The sequence below is a fragment of the Poecilia reticulata genome, chromosome 10, assembly GCF_904066995.2.
Source record: "Poecilia reticulata chromosome 10, P_reticulata-male-v2, whole genome shotgun sequence".
NCBI lineage: Eukaryota > Metazoa > Chordata > Actinopteri > Cyprinodontiformes > Poeciliidae > Poecilia > Poecilia reticulata.
Genome location: NC_088839.1, coordinates 26,317,952 through 26,334,867, shown reverse-complemented (window position 1 = coordinate 26,334,867; position 16,916 = coordinate 26,317,952). Strand labels below are relative to the sequence as shown.

General features: G+C 39.2%; 1 long non-coding RNA gene across 3 annotated transcripts in view; it reads left to right on the top strand.

The window, feature by feature from the left end:
- The window catches only part of LOC108166657 (uncharacterized), a 63,114-nt gene that overhangs the window by 25,903 nt on the left and 20,295 nt on the right, over positions 1 to 16,916 (top strand). For all 3 annotated transcript variants that reach the window (XR_014089345.1, XR_014089346.1, XR_001777021.2), the window contains one exon: positions 2,851 to 2,960. This is a non-coding gene — a long non-coding RNA (uncharacterized LOC108166657). The remainder of the gene's footprint in view (positions 1 to 2,850; positions 2,961 to 16,916) is intronic.

Genomic DNA, 16,916 nt, shown 5'->3' with positions numbered 1-16,916 from the left:
ATTGAAGTTTCTTAAACATTTGAAAGGCTTGTTGCGGTTTATTTTTACATGTTTGACCAACTGCACTGACTGACCAAATTAAAGTTGTGTGGTTTTTACACATTTGACCAACAGCTTGGGAAACTGTTGGTGTATTTAAGTTTGCTGTACTGGTGCAGAATTATCAAATAGATTTACAATTCACAACATTTATGTCTGTATTCTTATTTTTATCTTTTAAAAATAAATCTTTTCAGTCAGTCTGCACTTTTTTTCTGCATCATATCGGTATCGGCTGTTACTCTATCAAACAGCTGCACAACAGCAAAGTGTCTTCAGTCAAAAACTTCAGATTCGTTGCAATGCAGACTCTTTGAAGAGACATAAATTACAGCAACATTTAATTTCCTTTTGGGATTAATTAACTGAATATGTGCTGATATTTATATAACCATTCAATAAATTAAAATATTATTAAAAAGTTATTTTATTTCTGTATCACTAAGTAAAACACATTATTAATTACACACAGATGGATATTTGAAAGCATGTTTTCTGTTAATTATGATTATTTTCCACATGAAATTTAAAATTAAAATATTACATCAGACTATTAAAAAACATTTTCAGTACAAAAATTTGGCTTTAGTGGAAAGTATGTTTAATTCCTGCTTAGAGATTATCAGTTTTCAAAGGGTACTTTGACAAATGAGATTTATTGGAACACATATTCTAAAAAGTGTGGCATGCGTTTATATTCCACACTTTTTAGGTTTCCTTTTCAGAAAAGCTCTTAAAGTTATAATTTGTGCTGCTCTTAAAAATCCAAAATAAAGCAGGTTAAAGTTCTTGGCTGCAGCAGAACAAAATGTCAACAAGTCCAATGGATATGAATCATTTTGGAAGTTATTTCAGATTTCTATCAAATGTTACACTCTGCTTAGAAAAATTATGAAACCACATTTTCGATTTCATTGAAACTTCAAAATAACCCCCCGAACAATGACACAAACTAAACGCTTTCAAGGAACTATGAAAGAATCTTTTTTTTTTATGTAACATTTGGTTTGATGGAGGAGTCTGATGGCTATTTTGTTGTTCGACCCATGTACAGACTGAACACACAGCTTAGCTATGATGTGGCTTCTCCTCATCAATCACGCCCAGAATGGGCACGTCTCTGTTTTATACCGTGTCAGCGGTTGCCTGCCTTTGGGTTTATCCCAGCTCAGCTTTTAATGCAAAGGTCATCCATTAAGGTGTTTGACTCTGAAGGCGTGTTTACTTTGCCGCAGCAGGTGTGTGTGAATATGAGACTTGTCAAATATGAGTCAGGATTACCGTGGCTTTTGTCCCAAATAGAGCAAATACAAATCGCACGAACGACTTGAAACGGGACGAATCAGATTTATTTTTTCTTTCTTTCTCTGGTTCCTCTGACATTTTCTTCGGTTAGAGATCATCGAGTTTTTCTTGAACTTGTTTTTGCTTGTAATTGTGGTTGCCGAAAACCACAAAAGCGCACGCACTGGTAGTTCACAGCAGGATTAAGCGACTTCGTTGCGAGTAAGTCGTGATGACAAATGGATGGAAACATTTGGTTTTGATGTGAAACTGATTGACTCACTCTAGTGTGAAACATCTATCTGCTGCAGATGGTCTTTTTCTGCACCGCATGTTTGTCTATGAACACTGGAGCATGTAGAGCTGCTTGAAATTTGCTAAGATATAGATTTTTTTCTACCCTTCCAGGGTGTGCTGTAAAAATTGGGCCAAGTGTATGTGAGCTGGTGTATGCGCTGTTCTTGAGGCATTATGAGGAGTGTATGGGACCTCTGTTGGACAATGCAGAGCTGAGGGGGGCAAGGACCTTGGGGGGTGGCAAGGAGGAAGATTAGGCCTCTCATCTAGGCCACAGATATTGATTAGTGTATGCTGAGGACAGTGAAAGGGAACACGGATTGACAGATAAACAATGGCCATGTGAGGTGACTGTAGTCCATCAGAAACCCTCTGATCACATCTTACTGTTCATTCTGCAACACGTACCCACATCTGACGCCAACTTAATGAAAATACGCTTCGTGACTTGAGAAAAAAATTTTTGAGTCTGCATTTGAATCTCAGAGAAGATTGATGTTTTTGGCCAAGTTTGGGGCACTTTTTTGAACTTTTGCCTGTGTGTGTGTGTGTGTGTGTGCATGCGCGTGTGTGTGCGCGTGTGTGTGTGGTTTTTGGGGATCGTATCCCTGGGAACGTGGGGGGAGGTGGAAGACGCTCGGCTACGGGTCAGTCGTGACTGACTCTGTCACTTATTGATTAGTTGCCATGGAGAGTTAGTCGGGCCATCTCTCTTGGAGGTGTGTCCCCCAGGGCCAGCGGCGGTGTCCAGATGAGCCTGTGAAGGCTTTGTACACAGGGGGTTCGGTGTGTGTGTGCGTGCGTGTGTGTTATAAACCCTCACTAATTCTCACTCACAGTTCCTTCATCTTCCTCCATATTGTGACCTCAGATTTTTAATAATACACTGTTTTTGCATCCCATCTTTACCGTTCCATGTTGCAAAATCTCAGAGATAAAAGTGTTTCTACACACACACACACACACACACGCACGCACACACACACCTACACACGCACGCACGCACGCACGCACGCACACGCACACACACACACACACACACACACACACACACACACACACACACACACACACACACACACACACCTCCTCCCAGGGGATCTGCAATAAAGAGGATTGTAAACAAATTGTCCAAACTTATTGAGCTGTGAAATCCACCTCATATCCCCTGGATTTGCCTGTTCCTGTGATCCCCAGTCATCTCTGTTTTTGTGCTTTTTCCCTTCCAAGGTTTACGAAGGAAGAGGGAGGTGGAGATGGACGGAGAGGACGTCTTGGAGCCAGTGATCCACCTGCAGTAGCTTACGACTCTGACTGCACAGCAGGAGGAGACGGTGAAGGTGCTGAACTTCACACCTAACATTCAGATTGAAAACAAAACAGGTAGAGAACAAGTTAGAAGACAAATTGAACTGTTAAAGATATGGAGGCCCAAGTAAGATAGTGTCATTAATGGATAATTGTAATCTTTCTCTGCCTGTATCATTTCTTATAACTTCAGCTCAGATTTTTTAAATCAAAATTACTTAATTTGTAATGGAAAATCACAGAAATGGCAACAGATTAGAAAGATTTTCACATTCTCTTTCTTTAATGATGTTAGAAACTACTCTTCACTAGTTATTACAGCATTTCATTAATGCAAATTAAAATGCATTAATAAGTACTTTGTTTAGGAAAAAGGAGAACAACATTTTCTTTAAGTTAGATCCACACCTAGTGCATTTTGCTTAGCAAAGTCCCCAAGAATCCTCAGGTTTGATATCTTTGATTCATCCAAGAAAAACTATGTGAAAAAAATTACCAATATCTCTTCAAATCAATAATTTTGACAAACAAGATGTTTATAATCAGAAATGTGCCAAAAACGGATTGTAGAAAATTAAAGCAATGGATGAACATAATTGGATAAATCTGTTATGGAGAAAAACATATGTAGCCTTAAAACCAAAGAGGGAGAGTCTGAGCACATCTGGAGAAAACTGCTGCTGTTTATGAAGAAGGATTTTCAAAGAGCTTCTTCCCCTGTTTTTATGCCTTTATGGGTTTTTTATTTGTATTTGTGAGTATTGTCAGCTCTTTTAAAAAGACATAAAAATTAGATTAACACCGTAATCACTGAAACCACAAAGAAAACATGTAATACGCCGAATAATCAATAAGTTCTATCAAAACCTTGAGGAAGCAAGTTGATGTCAGCCTAACATGACTGCAGAAAAATCATCTCCATGTGAAGATGCTCATCAGTAAGAGATCTGCATTTACTGAAGACTTTTTGTTGCCCTTTTATGAGTCAGGTAGTTCTTCAGAGTTAATTGATAAATGTTTTGAATGAAGCGTTGTTAAAACCCATTTGATTCCCTGTTGGAGCACAGAAAATGTCCAGAACCTCCTGGTGGACACACTGAACAAACTAACAAAAGCATTATATTATCCTGAAGAGGATTATTCAACTAGTTATGTAGAACACAGCCTCACTGTTAAGGATCATGCATCATTAATTAAATAGTTTAAATCTAAAGCTTCCTTTTACAACATGTGGCATTTTTCACAAATGTAAAAACAACAAAAACACGCTTTACAACAAGATTAAATTGATGCCACAGAAATGCCTGTTGAACTTTTATGCATTAACCGCAGGATCAGACACATTTTACGTTCAAGAATGCTTAATTTATAAAACATGGAGTTCTGAAATGTTAAAATATAAAAAGGCATCTCACTGAAGGCATTTTTATACTCTGTACAAAAGTAATTTGTGCCTCAGTTGTTTCAATGTTATTGTCTTTCTTGTTCTTGTGAGTCAAAAACCACATGAATTGAGTTGATACTTTTTAACAGCTAACTTGTCATGTTTGATTCTGACATCTATAATTCTTAGGAAATCTGCTGTATCTTCTCTGATGGTGGAAAAAGGGCCACACACAGATCCTCAGAGAATAGTTTTAATGGACTAAAAACTAAACTAATTTGCTTGACATGGTAACAGGAAACAAAATGTAACACTCATTATTCTGTCTAGAAATCATTACATTAAATGCCCTGCAGGAAGCTCTAGTGAAAATCTCTCTCGGTTGCGATACTTAACGTATGTGGATATTTTTTGTGGGTCAGATCATCTTTTAGAGAATTTCTGCCATGTGAATGTTTTTTAAAAAGCATGCAGTCGGTACCCTGTTAGTTGAGGAAAGACAACAAATGCATGTCCGTAAACATGGTAATGCTTAGGATAAAAACATATAACAGAAATCCAGGTGATGATTGTGCTAAAAGCATCCATGAAACAGTTTTGGCATTAAGTTTTTATTGCAGTATTGTTCCCTGTATTAGACTTTGAATTGGCTGGTTTGGATTCCTGTAAAATTAGCCCTCATTAAGCTTTTGTGTAACAAAAAAAGAAAAGGTTATCATCACAATGAATTAATTGTATCCATAAAGTCTTATTTATTTTGCTTCGTGAGCATTACAGAGTGATGAGAGATTTGCTCATTAATGATTTTCTAAACGTTTAATCTTACCCAGGAACCTGATTTGGACCTTTGAACAGGAAGCTTGACAACCTTTGGTGTTATGTAAAGACAAACAACTGGAACAGTAAACATTCCCAATTTAAGTTTTTAAATGCCTGCAAAAGCGCAAAGCCTATTTCTAGGTACAAAGACTCTCCTGCAATTCAGAGTAATGAAACTGTGTGATGAAATGGTTAATTCCTAACATGAAGAATAAGAATTATTCCAATCTACCTCATACTTAAACAAAATATCCCAATACGACGAAAATATAGCATAACTTGTTCTCAGTAAGTCAAAGTTTGAAGAGCTCACAATTCTTTAAACCTTCTCCCCCTTTTCAAGGATATGCGCACAAACTTCTTATGCCCGAAACTTGGCGACGCCCCCCCATCCCTCCTCGACATCACACCTTGGGTGCATAAACATGCCTGCAGTCCACACATCACCCCACCCCGGGGGGCCTGCATGGCTTTAGTACCGCGCTGTGACACCAATCAGGGGAGATGGCGGGCTCCTTTGTCATGCAAACACTACTCGCTTCTTGTCTTATTCAAATGTCTGCCCTCTCTTTTTCCCCTCTCTGTCGGCCTCTCATCCCCTCCACCTCTCCCAACTTCAACCCCTCTCTCTCTCTCTCTCTGTCTCTCTCTCTCTCTCTCTCTCTCTCTCTCTCGCTCTTCTGCTCAAGTCCAAGTAAATCCTCTCGGAGAGACGAGAGGGAGCCTCCGGGCCTGAGGCTGCTGAGGAAGGCCTCTCCCTCTTGGGGGTCAGCCTGTGCCTCAGTGCATGGGGCTGTTTCCAGGCCCGACCAAGTCTTATTTCATATTCAAATGTTACAATCAGGCCTCTGACCCACAGGGGGCTCTTTATGGTTGCGGCTCCAGGTCGCAGGGTCAAGATGGTGATTTAATAGCTCAGGCAGAGGTAAAGAGTGGGGGAGCAAACTGATTTAGGGGATGAATGAGTAATGAAAAAGCATTTTTCCTAAGTTGTCATGTAAATTTCAATCCTTATTCAATATGAGGCTCTCGCCACACAAGAGACCTTCCTCTAGTGGACTTCAGCCACTCAGAATTAAGAAAGTCCATTTTCTGCTTTCGCTCTTGACTTGTGCTTGGTGTAAACAGTAGCTGATGGGGAGTCGGACGAGCCGTAGGATGGAGATAAAGGAGACGTTAAAGAGTCATCATGTTAGTATGGTGCCACTGTGTCTCAGATGTCCTCATACTCTTGAGTGGCCTGTTATTCCTGTCCCCGAGGGTGTGTTCCCAGCTCTGCAGCTCGAGTAACATAGGCAGGTTTGAGTGTTTGTGTATGTATGACAGAGAACCAGCTGGATTGGATGCGCTCTGCTGTACTATTCGTTGCAAAGAGAGGGATTTTTTGTAGTCAACAGGTGAGGGGAAAATTGAGATGCACAAAGATGTACCATGCAATATCATCGCTCTCCTAAGCTAAAGGCCTAAGTCATTTTTTTTCTTGCCAAAAGTGATTTAGGCAAAAAAAAAAAAAAACTTTTGTCAAATAATGATTTAGGCCGATTTCTTTTTCTTAGGATCCATTGTCCTGACTTAGCTGAACAAAAACAAACTTAATTTTATCAGAGCAGAAGAAGTTTATTACAAAGTTGCTGCTATTTATTTTCTAAAAGAGAAACAAGGATTGAAAACACAGCAAAAACGGAATAAATATTGTGGAAAATGCATAATGAACTTAGAAAACATTAAAATACGGTCAAAAATGATATAAAACAAAATGTAGGAGTAACAACGTGCCAGTGTTTTTGCCCGTCTACCTTTTCAAACTTTTATTACAGTTTTGAGAGTAATCTGCGATCCAACTTTTTTTTTTTAACAAGCTGCTTCTTACTTTCTTTGACAAGTGATAATTAAAAGTAATTTCTTAACATTTTCACATCTCTGTTGTTAGTAAATGTGATTAAGCTTCTCCACTAAATATCACTGTGAGCACCATGTTGCTCAGTAGTTCTGGTTTGATTAAGAGTCAAATCTGCGGCTCTGAAATCTCTACAGAAACACAACATTTTTAGGATTAAAAAATACTATGATAGATGATTTCTTCTGATATAGTGCTACATATTCTAATATTAATATTTAAAATACACAAAGGTGCAAAATCTTACTAGGTCAGCTCAAACTTACAAAAATAGATTGCTAAATAAACTTCTGATCCATTCATTTCAGTCTTTTTGAGCTCATATCTAACATTAAGTAAATTCAATCTAATTAACCTGAAAAGAAGCTTAATTATGCTAGTTGGACTTTTCTGACTTTTGTCCATCTGCATTCTTCTGCTAAAGTTTGCAAAGAGAAAACAAAGGATCAGAAGGATGTAATTGTGCAAAGGTTGTCTATCAGCAGAAGGGTCACATTATTTATATACCGTTGGCACAATGAAAACTGCCATCAATAACTGAGGAAGCTGTAGGACAGAAGGGACGACGGCTCACCCAAACCGTTGAAAAGACAAGATAGACTCGAGTCAGGGAGGCTGCCAAGAGGTCAGCAGCAGCGCTGTGGCTGTGGGAATTCCCAACAAGCACGTTTCGTGCTCCAACGTTAATCACATAATGATTCATACCACTGGCAGGCTGAGAGTCAAAATTATTTTTGTTCAACACAGATGTCTGTCTCTGATAAGAAATGTGACGGCCAACTCTCAAAAGATAGTAAAACAATCCAAAGGTGTGCTAATTTTGAAAAAAATTTTTTTTTAAAAAAATCTACTTGGATAGACATCTATGTAAAATGATTTATTCTTTTATCAGTAGTCAATGATGCATCTTCACTTCTTTTTAAGTGCAGAACAAGAATTTCCACTGGTATTTTGAGAATTTAGGTCTGGTGATGATGTCCACCCACGTGATGTTGGAAGGCCTCCTTGCCATCACCCTAATATTTAAACCACTCCACAGATTCTCTTTTACAACTCAGGACACTAAACATCACACTAAACTGGAAATATCACTTCCAGTCTGAAGAAATATGTTGCTAAAATAAAAAAATTTTAAACTAGTTTTTTCTAAATCTTCAATGGAGTTTTAGGGCCTCACTAAGAAGAAAAACAAAACAAAATAAAATTACGAGAATAACCTTAGATGAGAATAAAGTCATAATATTACAATAATAAAGTTATAATATTACAGGAATACAATTGTAATACTGTGACTATATTTTGTGTGCGCATAACATAATGTGTTATAGGCAAGTTTATTTTTGTTTGTTACTTTTATGTGGACAAATCATTTCACATCCATGTCCCTAAATAATGTCCCATCGGTTAGTTTCTATTTGTAAATGTTTACTTATGGCCACAAAAATGCTCAAAACCCCTAAGTAATTTCTACCTGAAAACTGTATAACACACTATACCCATTTATTTTGGTTATGAAACCAAAATAACTTTAAGACATGTTGGATTCGTAGATATTATTGACTGGAGTAAAAAAACAAAATTATTTTCTTACAGAAGATTATAAATTACAGAGACAGCTCCTTTTTGTACCCAGAAAACTCTAGTATGGCAAAGGTGCAAAATCACATGCAACCAAATTATTCATCACTTAATACACAAGTGTGCATGTACAAAGTATCTTCATATTTAAAAAGTCAAACAAAAGTATTAAAAACCACAATGAGAAAACTGAAATTAACATAAAAAACATCTTTTCTGAGACCAAAACATTAGCAACACTAAAGATATACTTCATCAACTCAAACATAATCATGTAAATGGATGGATAGCAAACAAATTTGTAAACAAGCAGTTTAATGCTGGAAGACACATATTGATTGGTATGTAGAACCCAGATTCATGTCACATGACTATTCATAATACATAATGACCAAAACATTTTTTTATTAATGACATCATTTGTTGATTTTGATTGGCTGTTCAGTGACATTATGGCATTTTATGACGGAATATAGGCCTTTGTATTCCTTTTGATATTGTATTTTATTTCTTGCAGGGGTTTTTTCTTGACATGTTTAGAATTAGGTGGAACCCAAACCCAACCGCAGCCCATAGTATGAACGTAGTACAATGTCAGGGTAACTTTGATTGTTGCGGAGTTAAAATTGCTCTTTCAGATTCCATCTTCCTGAGTCTTAATTTCAAACTGTTCCTGGGTTTGAGATTCAGTCTCACATTGCCCTGTTATGTGTCACTCTCTTTTGTTTTGATTTGCTTTGGATACACTTCTCTGCGAGCTCAATGTAATGAATGTAAAGTATCTCTTCAGTGTGTACACACCCATGATAAGATGACAGGTTTTTTAAATGTTAAAAATCAGAGGAGGAATTGTTTATGTCATATATCCTGTATGATGAGTGTGCATACAGTGACATCAGAACGTAAAACTCTCGTTTAATAGAAAGAAACCTCCAGCACATTTATCGATACACAGTTCTTTAAAAAACCTGCAGCAACATTTAAAAACTACAAGGAAGGCAGGGCAATTTTATTTGGTTTGCACATTTTCAGTAACAAGGAAAATAAAACAAAAACATTACACTGCAGTGGCAAATCAAAGGAAAACGATGACAAGTTGAAAAAACGGACTGGAATTTATGATGTCCCATGTGTTATTAATTCAGAAGACCTGAAAAGTTTTTAAAGTTGATACAACAACAACAACAACAACAACAGGTCTTTAATGTGTTTTGGTGCTAAACCATTCAGTAATTTATAAACTAACGGCAGTATTTTAAAGTTTATTCCATGAGCTGCAGTGAGCCAGACTTCAGAACTCGGGTGATGTGCTCCATCTTCCTGGTTTTAGTGAAAATACGAGCAGCAATGTTCTGGATCAGCTGCAGCTGATTGATTTTTTTAGGCAGACCTGTGAAGACACTGTTGCAGTAATCAATGCAACTAAAGCAAGATAAACGCATGAGTGAGTTTCTCTAGATCTTGCTGTGAAATGAGTCATTTAATCCTGGAAATGTTTTTTAAGTGACAGAAGGCTGACTTTGTAATCGTCTTTTTGTGTCTCTGAACGTTCAAGTCACTTCACCCAGATTTCTGGCCTGATATGATTTTTTTTCCATGCATCTGCTCAGCTCTTGAATGGTTTCATAGTCACCTTGTGATGTTTGTGAACAAATTCACACACTCATAACTTTGCTGTGGATCTTCTTGGTATGTCGTAGTAACCTGTTTAGAAACAGAACAAAAAGAAGGAATGTATATTCATTCCCATTTGATCCTAAAAGATATACCTGCTGTTTGACCATTTTACTAAGAGTTTAATTCTTTTTTGTGAAAGTTTCAGAGTTTGTTAAAACTTTTGTCCCCCATGGTTTCTTATTTTCTCAGCAGAAGCAGCGACCAGAAGACAAACATGTTCAGATTTGGTTGTGGGGCCACTCTAGGGCAAGATTTGGTGAGCCTCGGTAGGCACAGCTGTAGTGCTAAGTCATTACTGCTCCTCTGGTGCCTCAGAAGAAAAGTGCCGCTCCCGCCACATGGCCAGCTTGCCTCTCCTGTCTCCAGCCACACACTCTCCTGCAGGCCTGGCAGCACCAGGCAGCACCACTCACACTTTGCTCTCGTCTTAAATTCGGCAGAGCAAAACAGAGGTGTCGCAGGGGAAATAGAGGACTTTGTTGGGGTCAAAGGGAAGGATGGATGGTGGTAGAGGTTAAACCAGGGTAGGGGGCTCTGTTCCTTTCCCTCTCATCTTCCGACTGACCATTCTCTTTCCCATCCTACCCCCTCCTCCTCCACTGCTCCCCTGTTTTCCCTTTTGTGGCCTGTGCACCTGCAGCCCTTGAGTCTGGGCAATAAAGCTGAAGGATTTGTCTACTGGAGGTTGGAAGGAAAAGTAGGGGAGGGGGGATCATTAGACAGCATGGGAAACACAAAAGCAACAGGTTCAAACTGTGGCTGTTTAATATGGTACCATTTAATATTCAGAGCGATGGTCTTGACGTGATGCCGTTTGACATAGTAAGAGCACATTTAAGCAGATTTACACTTTGTTTGGGGTTGTGTCATAATGAATCAGTCTGATAATAATGGCTCATGCTTTCAGACTATTAGAAGGGCCTCATATATGTAAAATGAGAAAATTGATTCTATTCTGTGAATGCTTCATGTCTGCTAAATGTTAAAGGACAGTGTTACGTATTTCCCAGGCACACAGTGCAATTTTATGGCATAATCAAGTAACTGTTACTTTCAGTTGTTATAAGAATGTTTTATATGTCAAACTTATCTTAAAAGAAATGTAACTTTGCAATGTAATAGTTTGAAATTGGCCTTTGTCTCTTTAAGAAGCTCCTGCTCTTTCCGATGCGCCTCCTTCAGCACGTCATCACAATGTTTCTCCATCATTCCATTTACAGACGTTCTTTGGGGCGCTGCACTGAGAAGTAGTTTGCATGATAAGCTCAGCAGACTCAGAGTTTCACCAGGTAGTTTCACCTGCCGCTAGTCTGGAGGTGCGGAGGAGGGGTGAAATTTGACATGAAACCTCTCCTCTAACCTTTTCACTTAGAATCGATTAAATGTAATTTCTGCAAATTTGCAGAACACAAGTTGCTACATTTTTGTTTTCTTAACTTTAAGAAACACTTCAAAATTGGGAAACAAGAAAAATGTGTATGGCACTCAAAATCAAATAAGTTTTAAACCATTTATGTTTCTGCAACCTCTTTGGAACTGCTGTAGCTGGTTCTACCACTATTAAAATGTTTTGTTTACTGTTCCCAGTTAGGTTTGGTTTCAGTTTCTCCATTGCTTCCTTGGATGTTTTACATCCATTGCCAAACAAAACTGAAAGTGCTGAGGAGCAAATATTTATTTTAAAAATCTGAAAATCAAAACGATGAGTGAATCAAGAGATTGAAAAGTTTTGATAGGATATTCAATGTTGTCATTACTTAGTAGAATATTCATATCCCATTAAATGTATTAAATGCCATTAAATTCAGACTTTAATGTGTTTTCTTGAGATTTTGAATGATAAACCAACGTAAAATAGTGGAACTTCACATTTGCATCATTTCTTCAAGTAAGTCTCTGAAAGTTGTGCCATGGATTTGTAGTTACCTCCTTTCCCCCAGAAATTTGTGGAGAAGTTCAAAGTAGCGTTTGGTTATCAAACAATCTTCCAAACTCTGAAGATTTCCAAGAGTGCAGTTCTTGGAAATCTTCATCCAAACATGGAAACAGTTTGGCTCAACTGCAAACCACAGATAAGTGGAAACTCTGAAGTAGCCGCAGAGATCCACATGTCAGCAGGAAGAATCTGTTGAATGAAGAACTTTATTATTGCTTTTCTTAAATTTGACTTTATAGGTCAGTTGATAAAATGATGGAAGGAGCTAAAGACAAGGAAGAAAACCTGGTGGATGTTTTCAAAGAGTTGAAACTGGGGCAGAGCTTCTCCTTCCAGCAGGTCAGCGACTCTAAACATGCAGCCAGAGCCAAATCAAAGGTTTTGGGTGCGTAATTATTTTCTCCAATCTGACTCATCTTGAGTCATTTTGCAGTGAAGGCTGGCAAAAACTTTTGATTCTCCATATTGAAAGCAGTGTTGCTACTATATATTCCATGAACATTGAGCGAGTCTCTTATGGATTATTTATGCTATTTCTCATATTTAATTATACCTCTAACTTATTGCATTCGTTACAACTTTCCAAATATAATCCAAAGACTTGTCTCTGACTAAGCTTGAGCTATTTTGTAGAGTAATTGGCAGTTTTTCCTTTTCTAGATGTACCTCAAAAGTCCTCCACATCTAACTGCAGCGAAGGTGGTTGTGCAAAGTATTGACGGGCTAAATGCAAATATATGCCACAATTTATATTTTTATTCCTTACACAAAAAAAGCAACACTGTCTTTTTCTTTCCTCTTCTCAATTATGTGTCACATCGAGGTTGGAGATTCTAGCATGACAAAATATGGAAAGGTTCACGAGTTGCGAACAATTTTGCAAAGCGCTCCATATGACGCTAGTTATAAAATCCGCTAAGTCTGCTAGAAAACAAAAGGGAAAAAAATGAAGCAAACATAAATAGTTGTTTTTTAAGGATGTATCGATGTCGTTAAAATGTTCTGCAGAGTTTCTTTTCATTTCCCCACCTGTTGTAATGTTATGTTCAGTCATGTAGAACTTTTCTCTCACCAGTTGCATGCCAGACCCCCCACATTGTAAATGTTCGCAAAGGGAAAAAAGATTCAGCTCTTTCAGGGAGCAGCCATGAAGGCAGAGGAAATCACTCTAAACGGTCTTAATTCTGCCATTAGACGAGAGCGAGCGCTGTGGGGATTGGCTGGCCCTGCGCTCCATATTCACAGAAGCAGGATGAGGCTGAGAAGCCCGCTGAGAAAATGGTGTCGTAATCAGAAGCCGGCAGTTCTGCCTGATCAGGTACACTAGCCCCTCTTCTCGTTTCCTCCTCCTCCTCTTCTTCTTCCTCCTCTTCGTCCTCGCCCCCAAGCCCCTGTAATTTTTTCCTCCCTGAGCCTTGCCCCGTGAGGAGATCCTAATAAGAGTTTGGATGCGCTGTGCTCTTCTTATGTGAAGGCCTGGCAGGAGGGAACGGAGATGAGGCCTTAAAGTTGCAGGGAGGTGGTATGTGTTTAATCTGGAGGTATATGGAGCTGTGATGGTGGGATGATGGGGGCTTGTTTTTTTGTTCCCACATTTGATTATTCAGGTTGGCTGAACTACATTCTAAACCCATAAAATTCGTATCCCCTCTGGGGAACCATTTGCATATATTTCAGTGCCCCCTCCCTCACATCCCAATTCCCCCCTTTTATTTCTCAGAAAGTGAAAGAGAGGGCGAAGCAACCAGGCCTGTCTAGGCTTTAAGATGTCACCGTGGTGTGAAATATGGGCGAACAAGCAGGGTCTTTGAAACCCAAACTAACCCCCCACCTGCCTCTAAGCTTCTGGCACACACACACACACACACACCTACACACACACACACACACACACACACACACACACACACACACACACACACACACACACACACACACACACGCACGCACACACACACCCACACACACACACACACCCCAACACACACACACACACAACTAGTTGCTTCCTTATACTGGAATTAAATTTTAAGTCTGTGCAAAGTCATACAAGATCTGCAGCTTCACTCCCAGAGCATTACTGCTTATTTGCTTTGGGCATTTCTCCTTCAATCACTTCAGATATGTAGAGGCTTCCCTTTATCAGGTTTTGTACGTGCATCTGTTTGCAAAATACTTTATTCCATTACATGTCAAAATAAAAGGCGTCATTATAAAGGCAGGGCAAACTGCTGCAGGCCAGGAAGAGTACCTAATCTCTGGTAAACAAAGCAGCAATGCCTGGCTCTGTAAGTATGCCAGATCCACTCTTACCATTGACGATGTAAGGGGGATTATTTCTCAGACAAAAATGATCTGAAGCCAGGTCTTAAAATTCCTCTTAGGATGTGTGCCCAGCAGCAGCGAAAAGAAGGGAACACACATGTAGCTGCTCGGGCAGGAAAAGCGAGCCAATGAATTGCCAGTCAGCCATAAGAGACACCTGTTCATTTGTCTGGCTGGTGAGGTCGATGTTTTTGTTTTTCGCCGTGCCAACAGGCCCACTGGCTCTACTTTTACTGCCCATCTGTACGGATGGGTGAAGTTGGACGCCGGTCTTTGAAAGAGGCGTAGAGCAGGGGGCGGTGGTTGGTACTTGATGGCATTTTGGTCACATGGGGTGAGTTGCTGTCATCCTTTAACCTTCCCCCCTGGACCCCTTTTCCTCTCCCTCCCGTGCCCACTCCCTAGTGCACAGGCAGAATGCAGTGTCAGGAGGGTGAGCACTGAGCGCCCATTGTGTGTGCTAACCAAAGCGGAATGCCCGGGTGACAAAAGGGGGAGGAGTGGGCTCAAGGCACACAAAGCCAGGGGGAGGAGAGGGGAGGAAGAGGGGGAGAGGGGGGTGGAAGAAGAGAGGGGGCAATCTGCTGGGGGCTAAATAGACCCACTCTGCCCCCAAAACTCTAGGCACCCTAAAAGTCTTCCCTCACCTCCCCCGTTGCCTCCATTAGCTCCTGGGTGTACAGTACACACTCTTACTGGAAGCAGCTCTCATGTTCCCAGTAGCGAGAAAAAGAAAAAGAGAACCGACGACAACGAAACCTTCAAAACTATTAAGTGTTGGGTTAGGTGTTATGAGTCATGCCCTGAAGAACCAAAACAGGATCCATTTGGAAACCGTAGTCATGGTTTCCAGTCGCTCGTTAGTCAGGGTTGTCCTGAAATGTGTCACCTCCAGGATTGTGTGATGTGTCCTGAAAAACATTGCAAACTTTTCCCTTTAAACAAGTAAATCTCTCCTCAGTGATGTCCAGCATTCGTTTGGCACAGATCCCTTCACGGTTACATGACCCGGACCATCCATGTGGCTTTGTGTCTATGTTTTTAGCGTGTCAGCATGACAGAGCAGGGGGCACATGTGTGCGCTTGTTCTCGCCTGTCTATTCCAGAAGCTGGGAGCAGTCTCGCCTGTGTACTATCGCACGTCACTGTGAGGCTCTCAGCTCCCATAAACAACCTGGGGCAACAGGGCAGTCACCTTAAAATGAGGGAAACTAAGCTTGAATTAACTATTAATTCCACTGCAAGTAGAAGCAGATCTAATCTGATGATTTGCTGCTGCAGTGCTTTTACTGGCAGTCTGATTAACTTAAATGTGTATAAGTGGGTTCCTAACTCTTTAAATTGTCCCACAAACTCACCTTTTTCACTCCCCCCATAGTTTATGAAAGGATTTATCTTCAGTCTCTCTACCCCGGTCAGGCTTCATATGTTCTTTTGACGTTCTTTAGGGTCGCGATTCAATACAGTTTAATCAAATTAAAAAATACTTTATTAATCGCAAAGACAAATGTTGTTGTTGTAACTTTTTTCATCCAAGAGTTCAAAGAATTTTAGAGCCTGTTACAGTAACAAAGTTTGCTGGATGATAAATTGTCCCCAAAATTATTTTGTTAAATAATAATATTGTTTTTTAGAGATAATTTTCAACTAATATATTGGTACTGGCACATGAATACATGTTAATTTACTTTAATTTTGTGACAAACACACAACACTTTAGTGGAAGATATTTTAAATATCCAAAATAAAAATCAACAACCAAAAATAATAAGTGAAATGGGAATTAAAACCACACTATTATGAACCACAATGGTGTCTCTTTAAACAATAATCATCAGAATGGAAATTATTAAGCTTATCTTGATTTATAATATTTATTTATACAGCCACAATGCACAACATTTTTTTAACCATTTAAAAGAAGAGATGCCTGGTACCAGGTTATAGCAAAAATGCTAATTTTCACCTGCAGCCCCTGGAAAGGTTGACATAATTAAATATGACTTAACAGATTGTGACTTGGTGAAAAGCCAGCTCAGTAATTACATAAATGTTTACGTTATTATTCAGATCTTACTAAAACCATTAAAACAAACTACAAACCAACAGACAAATCAAAACCCAATTTCTTCATCTTCATCAATAAAGACTGCAGGTCTGCTTATTAAACAGTCATAGTTTTGCCAAATAGACGTTTTATAATCAAATTTGACAAATTATTCCAATGACTTATTATGTGATTATTTGTTTATTGTGACAGGCTTAGTGGTAGATGCTGGTGATGCTGGGCTAGAAGGATCTCCTGTAGCAGTCAGTGTCACAGTACAAATAAAGAAGCCTCTGACTGAAGATGCTCTATTGTTGTATTCCAG